A 13,594-nucleotide genomic window follows, 5' to 3' on the forward strand; every position below is an offset into this window, starting at 1 on the left:
TGGACACACCACTTACACCTGAGGTTCACATCCAAGGGGGCGGCTCAGTTCTCGTGTACACGTGGGCTTGTGCCATTAGGTAGCGGCAGGAATTTGTTATCACAGCAGAGCATAGAGCAGAGCACAGTTTACTGCCCTAGGACAGCATAGAGCACAGCATAGGTTACTGCCCTAGGACAGAGCCTGGAGCACAGCACAGTTTACTGCCCTAGGACAGAGCCTGGAGCACAGCATAGTTTACTGCCCTAGGACAGAGCATGGAGCACAGCACAGTTTACTGTCCTAGGACAGAGCATGGAGCACAGCACAGTTTACTGCCCTAGGACAGCATAGAGCACAGCACAGTTTACTGCCCCAGGACAGCATAGAGCACAGCACAGTTTACTGCCCTAGGACAGCATAGAGCAGAGCACAGTTTACTGCCCCAGGACAGCATAGAGCACAGCACAGTTTACTGCCCTAGGACAGCATAGAGCAGAGCACAGTTTACTGCCCTAGGACAGCATAGAGCACAGCATAGTTTACTGCCCTAGGACAGAGCATGGAGCACAGCATAGGTTACTGCCCTAGGACAGAGCATGGAGCACAGCACAGTTTACTGCCCTAGGACAGAGCATAGAGCACAGCACAGTTTACTGCCCTAGGACAGAGCATGGAGCACAGCACAGTTTACTGCCCTAGGACAGAGCATGGAGCACAGCATAGGTTACTGCCCTAGGACAGAGCATAGAGCACAGCACAGTTTACTGCCCTAGAACTGTTTTAGTTTTGCCCATTTCACCCTCTCTCCCCTCAGCCCCAGGCAACTTCTGCTATGTTTGCGACTTTTACAACTTGTCTCTTCCAGACCGTAGGAGAATTAGAGTTTGTTTTTTCGGAATATTTCCTCTCATTTAGTAATTAATATGTACTGACATTTTTGCTATGCCTTTCGTATGTTGATATCTCATGTTCTTTCAGTGTTATTCTTCCATTGTCTTGCTGTACCGTGATTCACCTACCTTTTTATTTGTGGAAGTGAATCTTAGCTGCTCTCAAGTTTGAATGGTTATAAATAGAGCTGCATACAAATGGAAGTTTTGTGTGGACACTCAGTAAGTTCTAAGCACCAATGTCCTCACAATGGTAAAAAAATAATAATAAAGACATTGATCACCTAGTGTTTTCCCAACCTCCTTTTCTGAGAGGAAGGTATTGGTGTTGGAACCTAGGGCCCTATGGGTGTTGCTCGGGAGCTAGACCATTGAATATATATACATACATATATATACTGGACAGGGAGAAATGTGGATATATATATATATATATTTTATTTTTTTATTTTTATTACATCATAAACTACTTTACTCTTTAAACCAGAGCAGCAAATGTCAGCCTTCTTTCCAGGGGCATGACCGAACACACAAGTGAATCTAATGTATTAGGGAAACATCAATCCCTCCCTGAAGTACTTTTTTCACAGAAACACGAAGTGGCCAGTTGTCCAAAAAGCCCTTATATAAACCTCAGTTATATCAAGAATCTGTGATAAATATTCAATTTGTCTATATCATTGTAGCTCCCAAAAGAAGAGAAACGCTAGAACGGCAGAGAACTCATTGGTTCAGTACTGTAGGAAGTAAGGCCCAGGGATGCAGGTGTTGCTTTTTAAAGTTATACAAACGTTGGTGCGTTAGGTTGGCCCCTCATCTCTTCCTCTTTTCCCCCCATACGTTGTAATCCCTTCTGTTTGACAGTCGTGTTCTTGCTTTCTGATTTCATGATGGCGACTTAACCTTCTTCACCGCGGCGACTCCATTGCTCACATGATTCATGTCGGTAAGTCCCGCAGTTATGGGAAGGCGCTATCGAGTCCAGGGATATTGCAACGATGAGTCAGCACAGGGTGAGCTTTGCTGATCAATAGTAGATCAGCATGCTGGGAGTTTCCCCAGTATGCAGATAGAAGGCCGCTCAAGGCTTCTGCGCATGTCTACCTGTGTGCAAGTCTGCTGCCCCCTGTGGATTTTGCAAGCAACACAGGCCATGGGAAATTCACAGCCTCTGAAATCAAATCACCTTTGCTGTGGACTTTCTATTTTCTGTTTCCTTCAGGAGTTCTCTTCTCCCCCGTGACTGAGGTGAAAGGGTTTTTCTCTGTAGAAGCTTTACTGCATAAGGAGAGACGATGGGCCATACTTTCACAGTCCAGCAGTTTTTATCACAGAGAACAGGTGCCATGTTTAATTCGTTTAATTAAATGGGGGAGAATGGCGCAGATGAAGAGTCTTCATGTATGAGTCTGTGCAATCTTCCACTAACCTGGAAAAGCCTCATGGAGACATGATCACAAAATATATAAAGTAGAAAGCATGCAATTCTACAAGTAGAAATAAAAGCTCAGATATATATTTCATGGTGGTTTTGTGGCCGCGGCAAGCAGTGTTTGAAGGCAACCAACATGAAAATGTTGGGTATTAAGGACTAACTGTCATATACTTTTGAAGATGAAATAATTTAATTTGGTAAGCAATTTTACTTTGAACGTTTCTAATTTTAGAGTGTCTGTATACATGTGCATGAGACACACGTGCAAGTGTGGCTGGTGGAAAATTGCCAGGATTTTTTTCCATAGTCTTCCAAATCAGCTACTTGGGAAAGGTGAGCAATCCTGGATCCTCCAGGCGGTCGAATGATCTTCTTATGCTGCATCTGGTAAATCACTCAGCTCGCTCTGGGCTATTGTGGGCTCAAAGACATAAAAATAACCGTTCCCCCCCATCTTTTCTTGCCAACTCACAAATACAGAGATTCAATATTATCCTAGGATGGGGACCAAAGCATTTCCTCCGAGATTATTTGTACTACTTATAAGGACAAAATTTATTTTTTGATAAATATTCTTGGTTATTTTTAGTAACCAACAGGCTCATTCTGTTCTCTGCAGGAATTCTCTCTCCAGAGCTCAGCTATCTCTGTTTGCTCGGTTCTGAAGTGGAATCCGATATAGAGTTACTACATCTGGACTCCATTTTAGGAGGATTAATTATTCAAGTGACAGATAACATACGTGCAAACAGATTCCTCCAGGGAGTTATTCCAAAGGAGAAGGAAAGGCTTTGAGTATAAAGTTACTAAAGTTTCTATCTCAATTTTAGCCATCAGTACTTACATTTAATTTAACAAAAGTGTATGTTTTCTTCAAGGACCAGGATAGGATGGCACTGACTCCCTTGGTACTTGTTTTAGAGATAATAAAAAATTATATTATTTATGGTCTTCAAAGTTCTCATTCCAAAATAATTGAAGATAAAATCAACATTAAAATTGCCTTAAGTAACTGCCTTGGCTGTGGTGGCACACGCCTTTAGTCCCAGCACTTGGGAGGCAGAGGCAGGTGGATCTCTGTGAGCTCAAGGGCAGCTTGGTCTACAAAGCAAGTTCCAGAACAGCCAAGGCCACATAGAGAAAGCCTGTCCCCCAAAACAAACAAAACAATTTATCCATAAATTTTAACTTTTTTAACTCATTCAACTATGTACTACCCACTCACTTAGAGGAAATGATTGTTTTAGGCTCAAGAGAGCAAATGCAGGCATTCAATAAGGAAGGCATGTTCTCTGCTCTCTGTGGCTTCCAGTCTGATTCAACTCAGAGGCCTTGGGGCTAGGATTAATTGTCTGCTGGCAGCCTGGGGACTAGACTTTTACATGCTAAGACTTAGAAGCAGATTGGAGAGGGATGAGTAAAGAGGATGCCGCACAGCAAATATATTCCATAATTTGTCACGTCTGGCCTTAGCAATATTCTAACCATCATCTCTGGTCAAATGTAGGTCATAAGAAAATATATATATACATATATATATGTATATACACACACTTATCTACATTCTACTCAGGATACATATGTTAGATGATATAATTTCTATCTTTGAGAGCTAGACTTTATTTTTCAGAAAAATAAGACACGCAGTCTTTCATATGAAGAAGAATGTTAGCTCCGTAGAGACAATTCACTGATCCCTGGATGATTGTCTTCTGTGTGAATGCTGCCATACCATTTCCAAGTGGCTTTCAAAGGACAGAAGGCAAGGGTTTGAGTGTGGACATGGACAAAGCACAGAGAGGTCCCGGGAGCAGAGGAAGCTCCAGCAAGAGAAAATGTGTATTGTTGGCACGAGCACAGCCATGTTGAGAACTCCAAAGCCTCGGGCTCATGGGATGTAGGCAAAACCATTTCTCCATGGGCCAGGCTAAAGAGGGAGGCACAGCTTCCCGGGGAGTCAGAGCAGGGTGTTTGTGGACGGTTTGCTGTTCAGTGTTGTGCCAGCACTAGCACGCGCAGCTTCCTTCTCCTGAGACTGCTGCCTGCAAAGACCGCTTACCCGGGCGAGCTGACCTCCCCTTGTACTGTACCTAGTGAACATGCTGAGGAGCCTCCGTTGTGCGGGCAGCAGGACCCTGCCGGATTCTAGGTTCATAGCGCTTGTCTTTCCTTTCTTTATTCGCTTGCCACCACGCTCATGGTTCCAGGGCTTAAGCTGCACGGTTGGTGCAGGAAATAGTCTTAGACTGAAGCTCTAAGGAGCAGCAAGAATGTGCGTTCTTCACTCTCTCTTACCTGCCTGTTCTGTCCTCTTCTCCTTGAGGTCTCACTTCCCTTTAATAGATGAAATAGCTGCACCAACGTTCTCCACGGTATTTCTTACAGTTCCTTCTTATCAGAAAGAGGAAGAGGCTCTGGCCAGGGTAATATATGTTTGTAGATATCCATGGGCTTGAAGAAAATGGCAGCCCACAGAGGATAAGGCAATCACGTTGGCTGTGCTGAAACCGTGGCAAACTGACATCATTGGAGCAAGAAGACACCATTATGATTCTGTTTTTTGGTGAAACTGAAGGTCGAGTGTCAATAATGGGAATACAGCTGTGGCCAACAAGAAGGGAAGGAGAAATTATGGGGCAAAGACAAGTAAAGGTTTCACAGGGACACGCGTTTACTCAAGGAGGAGTCTGTTTCCACACTTACGTTATAGTCAAGGCCAGTCCTCTTCTCTCTGAAAGACCGTGGGACAATTCCAGAAACCCCTGTAAGCTCCCATTACAAAAATTCTGGTTTTAAGAGCCTTGTCAACTTGTAACCTGGCGTCTGTAATTATTGGGTTTTGGTATATACTGTACTTGTTGAGCATTTGCCAAATTTATGTGGGTAAATGTGCAGTTTAAAATGAAGGTTTATAGCTTTTGCCAACTGTATCCAGGACACTCAGATGAGTAAAGTCCAATTAAAACTACTGATGCTGCTAAAAATAAACAAGCAAACAAATAAAACAAAGTGAAAAAATGTGAATGAAAGCTTCAAGAGGAGGCTGGAGATCAACACGAAGGGCAAAGTTCTAATAGCTCAACACCGTGCATCCTGATGTTTTCAGAAAGCAAACACTGAACAAAGAGATTGTTTAAGACTGCCGTGTGCTGAAAACGTAAACCAGCCCTCAGATACTCTCTTGAAAGCTCTCATGCTGAATGACCTATCTTTGAGGAGCGGACAGGAGATGAAGTCATATGGAACATAGAAAAGAAGATGAGATGGCCCGTCACTTCAGGTCTCTTCTTCACGCTGTGTTTCTACTCTATGCTGCCATTGAGTGTATACTTTAAAGCAGTTACTGTGTTAGACACCTATGGACATTATTTTATACATTTCATTTCTTTATGTAGAGACGTGTTCAAATATCTTTGCGCTGTTTATTTCATCAGAGGCTGTCGATACCAAGCACAACTGAGCACTGGATGACAAGCGGGTTCATAGGCATGGCATCTTTATACCTGATGGACTGTGCACAGCAGCCATATCTGCACTAGCTCATCATTCTCCTCCAGCAGGCCACAGGAAAGGGACAGAGAACACAGGTCAGATGCTCAGTATCTTGCCTAAAAACACTTACAGCAAACTTTAGAATTATCCTTCTAGATCACAAATGGTTACTTAGCGATATCAAGATCTACTAGAGGGCAGCGGAGCACATTACAGTATGGTAACCCAGATGGAAGGACCATGCAAGCTGATAATGTCTCATCTAAAGTAGTTATTTATATCTGGATACTTTTTTTCATTATGTAAGGAGATAAGAAACCCTAGGGAAATTTTATAAAAAAGAAGTTCATCCAGATAAGTGGTACTTAGAAAATATTTTATCTGTGTGATTGCAAATGTCTTGGTTTGTGTGTATGGGTGCTTTGCTGAAAATAATGTTACCCGAACTCATTTAAAATTCAAAAGTTCCTTTGCTATAGCAATGAAAAAATATATAAATATTTTTGCTGCACATTGTATAGCAAAAGTATAATTATCACAGAAACAGCTCATTTCTATCAAAACAGTCAAAGGAAACAGGTGTGGAATAGGTTACTTTCCATTTGAAGCATCCTTTGCTTTATTGCTGTTAAATGGTTTATGTGAAACTACACCCTCTGGGGAAAAATGGACTCAGAATGAATCAGGCAGCCAAAGGTCATTGATCTAAAAATATAGGTCCTGTGAAATGGATAAACAGGGTCTGCTCAGTGAAAGCCACCAACCAGAGGGTTTCAGAACCTTCCACGCCATTTCAGCTTGCCAGGCTGCTAATTAATTTATCGGCCTTAGAGAAAACAGCCACTCTCCAGTGCCCTGGCCTCAGGGAGCAAGGCAGATAAAAGGTGATCCTGCTGAGACTAGACAGACATCAAGGGGCTTGACCCCTCCCCAGGAGCAGAGGGAGCATATGGGCCAAACCAGCAGATCCCTGAGCCCTAACCCGGGATTTGTTTTGGAAAGCAGCTTGAGTCGGGCCTCTGGAAAGGCTGCTGCTGCTGCTGCTGCTGCTAGAGACAGCAATACATCTGCCCCGGAACTGACTGACGAAAGCAGAACCTAGAATATATTTAAACCAAGGCATTAAAAATACTTTTAAAAGCAGATGAAGAGTTACCAGATGTTCCTAGTTTTGGAGGATGTTTCAAGTTTTTTTTTTTCTTTTTCTTTTCTTTTTTTTCCCCCTGAGTCCTTAGCTAGCTAATCACTTTCTGTGATATCTACTGTGTATATTACAAGTTTCCGGTAGCTTGACATCAATAGTTGCCTTGCCTTCACTGGTCTATATTTTTATAGTCCTGCTTCGGTGGGAGAGAAAGAAAAAGCAGGGAGAAGTTCTCTAACTGCTCTTGACCACAATGTTCATTGGTGAATACACACACACATGACCAGTGGTAAGAGAGTGAGGTCTGTTTACCTTGGAGACAGGTTATTTATGGACATAATGTCATTTAAGGATTAAAATAGTAAAACAAGTACATGTAAGGCTGGCTTCTATTATGTTGTGCAGGCATCTATAGTAATAAAGAACTCTACTTGCCAGAGTCAACTCCTCCCTGAGCTGACTTCCTTCTCCAGGGATTTGTTCATGATCCCACGGAAAGGGTCCTACGGGGGTGGGAGGGTCTCCTTTTCATAGACGGGAGTTTAATCACATGGATATCTTTGTCAAGTGGAAGGGAAGTACATCTTAATTCAAAATTTAGCACTAGTCTACTACGAAATCCTAACTATTTATTATTGAAAAAAATACCTTATTTTCTTTAGCCAGAGTCCTACTATTTCCTAACAAAGTCTTCCCACTGGGCCCTGGAAGGTGCACACCCATGTAACACATGTAAACATGAACTATTCTGGACATCACACAGTTGCTCCACGATGAAGCAGAGAGTGAATTCAGGTTCTCTGATACTCAACTATGATTGTTACGCAAGGTAACTTTAGTAAAATGTTTTCCTAAATTCAATATATGATTTCTTTTTAGTTAAATCTTATTGCTGTCTAAGTAAATAAAAGTGAGTATCTTAAATCCAGATTTCTTTAGTTTGTATTGAGTCAAGGGAAATCTCTTCTGAAATTAATTTTCTTTAAATTCACGTCAAATTTTTCTCAGAACAAACATGAAACCGGAGTCAGCAATAATTTAGAGTGGTTTTGCTTTGTTTATGTAGAAATAAATATAAAATGCTTATCGCAGATTCTCCCTATGTCACATGTGCTCACTCACAATATACATGCACACACACACGCACACTCACACACACACACACTACACACACACATCCTGCTTACTTGGTGGGGATATATCAAGAGAAATGGTTGGATAATTAGGAACTTCACAAATTCAAGTCCTTTTGTGGACAGATCTCTGAAAGCTGGTGATGAATGAGATTGTATTAGAGAATAAGAGGAAATTCTATAACAATTAGACTCAGTAGGGAGTTTAGACAAGGAGCCGAGAGGGAGGGATGATAAAATAAAAAAAAGTCTCTAAAGATGTGTGACCAAAGTGTGCTGTCTGTGGTCAGGAAGTGCTGCGTTCTCAAGAGTGGGATGAAAGTGGAGAGAATTGGTGTTGCTATGGACTGTGCTGCAACAAGACCTTCACGGGCTTCTTACTGGCTTCCCTTTGCTTTATTTCCCCAGATCTTTCTTGTGAGATAGAAAATGAAATACTTTGCAATAAGCAAGAGGGAAAGTATGGGCTGCTTGGTAGATCTGGAGGGTAAGACCGACATTCGGAGAAAGCAGTCAGTGATTGGTGGGCTACCGCAAGAGCGTGGGTGGGGCTGGGTGTCAGGCTTCACCAAATGGCACCAGAAGGGCACACAGACCAAGCTTGGTAGTTGGCATTTTCTTTGTGCCACCAACCAGCATCCAAATAAAGACACAGAGACTTATTATTAATTATGAATGCTCATACTTAGCTTACACTTGTCCCCCTAGCTCTTTTAGCTCAACTTTTAAAGTGTTTCTATTCATATGTTTTGTCTCAGGTTTTTATTATTATTATTATTATTATTATTATTATTATTATTATTATTATTACCTTTTTTCATTCTGCATGTCCTACTTTCTTGCTTCCTCCATGTCTGACTGACTGGGCCCTGGTATTGCCCTGGTGCCTTCCTGGTGCCTCCTTTTCTTCCTTCCTTTATCCAGAACCTGAATTTCTCTTCTTACTTCTCCTTAGCTGGAAGTTCTTCCTATATCTCCTCCCTTGCTATTGGCCATTCACCTTTTTATTAGACCAATCAGGTGCCTTAGATAGGCAAGGGAAAACAGCAACGCATCTTTACATAATTAAACAGAGGCTTTGCATAGTTAAACAATGATTCCACAACACAATAATTTCCAATGCTTTTCTCTAGTCTGCCATGACAATTGGGATAAAGTAGCTGAGCCATCCCTGAGGGAGTCAGTTCAGGGTTGAGGAGTACAGAGCTCTTGAGGTGAATGAGCACAGTCGGGGGAGGTGGCAGAAGAATCTCAATTATGACTATCACCCACCATGCTGGCTTATACATTGCTTTTTATTATGTTGTACATAGTGTGGAGATAGTGGGTGATCACAAATAAAGATTCAGTGCAGAAAGACAGAAATAAAAGATGATCCTTGGGGCTGGAGAGATGACTCAGTGTTGGGAGCACTGCCTGCTGTTCCAGGGGTTCTGAGTTCAATTCCCAGCAACCCCATGGTGGCTTACAACCATGTAATAAGATCTGGTGCCCTCTTCTGGCCTACAGGCACCCATGCAGACAGAACACTGTATACATAATGAATAAATCTTTTCTTTTATTTTTTAGATGATCCTTATCTTTGGACCCTGAGACTCCTGTGCTGAAGCCTTGGTCTTCATGTTTTGGTACTATTGGAAAATGTGGGACCTTTAAGAGGTAAGGCCTAGAGGAAGGACTTTAGGTCATTTGGAGCACATCATAATTGGAATACTGGGATGTCAGGCTCTTCAAACTTTCCTTTTCCATCCTGATCATGATGGTGTGAGAGACCTCTCCTGCCACACGCTCCCACTGTGGGTTGCTGCCTCTCACCAGGCCCAGAGGCCAAACTACCATGGCCTGAGAGTGCTGATCCCATGAGTCAGAGTAAATCTTCTCTTCTTACCACTTGGCGATCTCGGGCCTTTTGTCATAGTGCCTGGAAGCTGACCCCCACAGACTTCTTGATGGCTGTTTACAGTCTAGGAAGCTTTACTGGAAAGATAAGGCAGTCAGCTGTCTGTCACACTCCTCTCTGAGCAGTCCTTACGTGTTATGTTAAGCTGGCCTTTGTCTACCTACTGGTATACCTCTAGGATACTTTCTTTTTTTTTTTTAATATTTATTTATTTATTATACAATATTCTGTCTGTGTGTATGCCTGAAGGCCAGAAGAGGGCGCCAGACCTCTTTACAGATGGTTGTGAGCCACCATGTGGTTGCTGGGAATTGAACTCAGGACCTTTGGAAGAGCAGGCAATGCTCTTCACCACTGAGCCATCTCTCCAGCCCCTCTAGGATACTTTCTAAGCCCAGCTCTATGTGCTGGTTGATGAAAGCAACCAGAGGTCTTGAAAGTAGGATGGGGATCACGTGTTTTCACGGTTTACACGTTTTACTTGGCCCCACTCTGCTTTGAGGGAAGGACAGGGTTGCCAGAGGGAATACATATCGATCTGAAAAAAAATATTTCTCTTGACTCTCTTGGTGAATTCACTGCTCATCGTGTGATTTTTTTCCCCCTGATTTTAAAATGTTAGAGGGAAAAAAATCTAAATTAAAAAAAGCATAGAGCTGAGGCTAAATTTAACCTGGAAAAGCACTTTATTATCAGAGCCAGTCTATTTTGTTCTCTTAGTAATAATGGGGAATGACATGTCTTTGCCACTAGCTGACTTTGCGTCTTTGCTTCCCTGCCAATAGCCACAGGGCCGTGTGCTGATCCTTATAGATTGTGACACACTCTGTGTTGGTACAAGTTTTCCTGACCCCCCACTTTGTGGGAGTGGGCTGGAATTTGGACATTTTATGTACTTATACCTAATTGCCAAGTTGGAAATTATGAACTTGGCTGTGAGGTGATTTGTGTGCTCATAGTGTATCAATGGTTATATGTATAGGTTTTATGCTTGTGGGGATAATGTTCTAAAAATAACAAATGGCTGCCACTGCTAAAAATTAATTAATAGCCACTTTGAATCTCTGGCAATTTCAATAATTAATAAACTACATATAGATTACTGCCTAAAGTATGTTTGATGTTCAGCTTTGCTGAGGTTGAAGATGATGCTCACGTATGTGGGAACTCATTATGGCTGTGTACTGTCTGTGCACTGCTAAGGGGTGGGGCCAGAGATTACCCTAAGACTTTGATTCACACATACACCAGATCAATTCTCCTTCCTCCCTCTTTTCCTTCTCTCCTTCCTTCTACACCAGTACTGGAGATGAAACCTGGGCCTTCAATCACAGCAGGCAAGAGCCCTGTCCCTGAGCCCCATCTCTAGACCACTCAAACATTCTTCTTGAATTGTCTTTAAAATATGAATAATATTATTGTAGTTAATTAAACAAAGAAAACCCATCTGCACACACACAAACATACACACTCATAATCTTCAGAGTCAGAAACCAAGTGTCTATGGTGGTTTGAATGAGAACGGCTCTCATAGGCTCATATATTTGGATGCACGGTCCCCCGTTTGTGGAATTGTTTGGAAAGGATGAAGAAGTGTGACATGGTTGGAGGAAGTATGTCACTGGGGCAGGCTTTGTGGTTTCAAAAGACTTGTGCCATTCCAATTTTCTGTTTTTGCCTCCCATTTGAGGACAGGATGTAAATTCTCCGCTGTTCATGTTGACAAGATTTGCAAGATGGTCATAAACTCTAAGTTGCTGAAACTGTAAGCCCCAAGTAAACCTTTCCTTTAATAAGTTGTCTTGGTCATGGTGCTTTATTGCAGTGACAGGTAAGTGTCAATATAGTGTTATTAGCTGGTGAGGAAAGACTTCTGTGGTGGAGGATGTACAGCAGAGTCAACCTGCCTGCGTATGTTCTCAGACAGAATTTTAAGTAAAGGACTAGGTCCCCATGTTGAGAGGCACATGATGGTGTGCTCTGAAGGCCTCTCCCTAGCCTCTACCTCCTAAAGGTTCCAGCGCTTCCTTCCACTTTGTTTTTGGGTGCCATACCTTTATGATGTGGACCCAGAGAGACACTGGACATTCCAAACCATAGCGTGGTGTCCTACACATTAACATAGTATCGGATCAGTGTTTGTGTGGGATGTGGAATTTATGTTCCTATACTCCTTAAGTTTGTGACTAAAATTCTGTCACTAAAAGCAAAATAACAACAGAAAAGCTCATATATTATATACTCATGCATTAAATGAGCGTTTTATGCATCATAGAGTCTTTACTAGAAATTAATCTTAAGACAAATGAAACTGAATGCAGTCAGTTTGAAACACACTATGTCAAGGTGCCGTAACTGGAGGTGAACCTTCCCAGAGTTCCACCAGTACACAGCACACCCCCCGCTAAATGTTAGGGTACAGCGCTTCAGCTACCCGCTGCTAATTGTGAAGAGCTTGTCTTTGCTTTTAACATCTCCATAACCACCATTTCCCTGGAATGAACAGTGGTAGCATGCAGGAGATACCACCTGGCTCAGCTTTCTTCAAAGAATGACTTCTTGCAGCCCCTTTCCAGCCCTCAACCTCCATTCTATCCTAAGAGACCATATGACTCATTCAGGGTGCCTCTTCTGTAGAGTTTTGGCTGTGTCCCCATTTGCTTACACACAGGCTTTCTGTGACCTGATATAACCAGTTGTCACAAACGTGTTGATTGGAACCACAGAAAGCATCCTCCCAGTGCTGGCGGCCAACCATGAAATGTACCACCCACATGTGGGATGGGCCTTCTCCCTCCATTGGCCTAACCTAGATAATTCCTCATAGAAACATTCCAGTGGCATACATAAGGTATCAGTAGGACGCTGCTCCCTTTGGAGTCTCCAGGGAGACATATCTGTGTCTGCCCAATGCCTCTTTCAGGGCTCAGCCACATTGCAGCCCTGTTCTCCTTGTTCAAACATAGCAGGGTAGCATCTTATCTCATTCTCAGTGACGGTTGCTTCTGTGCTCTCATTGCTCACTGCAGTGTACCCTTTCCCATATGAGTACCCCTTTAATTCACTTACCCCCTTCAGATACACTGGTATGCATGCACTGGTGCATCAATACATGATGAGGACAGGTTCTGAAAAAAGCACCATCAAGCAATTTTCTCATGTGTGATCATAATGAAACATATTTATACAAATCTGGGTAATACAGCCCACAACAGCCAAGGTGGCTTTTGGAAACTATGTGAGGTCTTCTGCAAGAGTGATTGCTGTTCTTTTGGAGACAAGGCCACGCATGCGCAGAAAATGCAGTCTCCAAGTGGACTACAAACCCCAGTGGTACAATGGAAAACCACGCACGCGCAGGACATTTTCTCCCAAAATGCCCAGAGCCCTTTAAAAATGGGCGTTCCAACCCGCCTGCCCTCTCTCTCCCCTTTTTCCCTTCCGTCTCTTCACTCCCGCTCCTTGTATGTTACCCTCCCCCATTAAAGTTTACCCACGTGGGACCCCGCGTGTCTCGTCTCTCCTTCCCCAACCCCGCGTGTCTCGTGTCTCTCCCTCCGGAACAACACCCCCGCATAAAAAATAATAACAGTGATAAGTGCTTCTAACTTGTGAGCT

This window comes from Chionomys nivalis, chromosome 24 (genome assembly GCF_950005125.1).
Source record: "Chionomys nivalis chromosome 24, mChiNiv1.1, whole genome shotgun sequence".
Classification (NCBI taxonomy): Eukaryota; Metazoa; Chordata; class Mammalia; order Rodentia; family Cricetidae; genus Chionomys; species Chionomys nivalis.